We start from the raw sequence: 1,954 nt of genomic DNA on the forward strand, positions 1-1,954 counted from the left end.
GTCAAATTTCTTCAAAGTGTATCAATTAACTTCTGCAAAGGAGTGAACAGGTATGTTCAAATACTCAAATTAATCTGAAATAACGTTACATAAACAAGTTATTTAAAAAAAATAAGCCTTTTCACAAAATCTGTATTTTCTGTCACTGTTGAGTAAAAAAAACAACTGGGTCATGTTTGCATTTTCTTCTGTCACTGGCAATAATCCTAACTTTAAAATCAGGATTAAGCATAAAATAATGTGTTAGAATAATTAATGCATGTGAAAATGGGCTGCGAACTGAACAAATAGTTGTAATGCGGCTCAGAGGGAAAGGACAGGAATCATGTCTTTATGGCAGTTTCTCTAGTGATTATGGGATAACAAGACTTCCTCACCTTACCTATGAAATGCACATATTTTGTCAGAAAGTGTGCCATACTTAAGTAAAACAGACACTATTTTTGGAATCAGCACCCAAAATTATTATTAAACAGCTACTGGATTTCATTCAACTAAAGTTAGAATCACTATTACTTATGTTTAGGTTAATGATTTGAACAAACCCTTAAGTCTTACCTCTGGGATATTCTCTTGTATGATTTTGATCACAGCTTGCATGCAGTTTTCTTGATTTAAGATCATCTCAATATTATGGGAAACCAGGTCTGATGGAAAGAGAGTCAAATATAAAAAAAAACGTCATTTTGAAAAAGCGCTCAACTACATTTCTGACAAACAGGTAACTGGTAATCTGGACTTGGGACATCTATGGTAGTTTGTGCAGTGTCAGGGTTTTGGTTATTCAAACAGTATAGTTTTACCTGGATCAGTGCGGATGCTGTTCAGGTCGAGAGACTTCTGGGAACCGTCAAAGCGTTTGGACATGCAATGCTTCACAAAAAAAGAACAGTTAAATGCAACCGCTGCCCCCTGTAGACCACAAGTGTTACTGCAGCAAGAAGCAGCTGTAGGTCAAACCTTTAAACGCTCCAGATCTTGTGGCTTCAGCTCGCTTTGGAGGAAAGGGGGACTGGAACAACTGTTCATAAGCACGGCCACCTGGGGAACAAGAAACATGTCAGCAGTTTCAAGATAGAACACAGTAATGAGAACGAGATGAATGCTTTACAATAGATGAGACAGCGCTGTACCCTGTTCCCTTCGCTGTCCGTGACTCTGCGTGTGAGTTTGCACAGAGCGCTAGCAGCAGCAGCATCCTCCAGATAGAAATTAACTTTATGTCCCTCTGTGGAGTACTAGACAAAAACACAGAGAGACACAATCAGACACAGGTGAGACACATCAGCTGAAAATAATGTACTGGTAATTCAGTGATTTAACAATTCACTGACAGGTTAGTTAAAAGGTTAACTCCTGTCTTTGAGAGTATGTATTGATATATCACCCCAAAATAATAAGTAAAGAATAATACATTTTATTTTGAAAAAAAGAAAAAAAAATTCTGTGTTAAATGTGCTTTATAATAGCAGTCCTAAAATGAGACTTCATTTTCTGCAACAAAGTATTAAGAAACATATATTAATATTTTCTTTTAATTTTGGATTGAAATATGCCTTGGGAGTTTCTTGACAGTTTATGAGATAACCCTTGAAATAAACAAAACAAACAAATAAATAAAACAAATAATAAAATGTGGGAACATGACCACACACTTGTTCACTAATCATTAAAAAGCATTATCATCAACAATTACAAATACACTAACTGAAAAGCATAACTGACATAAAACAGCTCTACTGATCCCTTGAGGACAAACAATATGGTTTAGCTAAACTGATCAAATCACAGCGATTACTTACGTGTAATGGAATAAACGCAATGGGGCAGAGATTCTGTAGTGATGTTAGAAGCCATTTCTTAGCATACTTTTTTCCATGTGGGATCTGTGAAACAAAAGTAAACATTTCAGATGCAGTAAACCAGTAGTTCCCAACCGGGGGGGGGGGGGGGG

General features: G+C 36.4%; 1 long non-coding RNA gene across 1 annotated transcript; it reads right to left on the bottom strand.

Moving 5' to 3' along the window:
- Positions 1-564: 564 nt before the first annotated feature.
- LOC107579243 (uncharacterized) lies at positions 565-1,886 on the bottom strand. Its single transcript, XR_001608449.1, has 5 exons — positions 1,803-1,886; positions 1,134-1,238; positions 961-1,041; positions 804-873; positions 565-647 (listed from the first exon to the last, which is right to left on the bottom strand). It is a non-coding gene; the product is annotated as an uncharacterized lncRNA (long non-coding RNA).
- Between the last annotated feature and the right edge of the window lie 68 nt (positions 1,887-1,954).

This window comes from Sinocyclocheilus grahami, unplaced genomic scaffold (assembly GCF_001515645.1).
Source record: "Sinocyclocheilus grahami isolate Dianchi unplaced genomic scaffold, SAMN03320097.WGS_v1.1 scaffold15735.1, whole genome shotgun sequence".
Classification (NCBI taxonomy): Eukaryota; Metazoa; Chordata; class Actinopteri; order Cypriniformes; family Cyprinidae; genus Sinocyclocheilus; species Sinocyclocheilus grahami.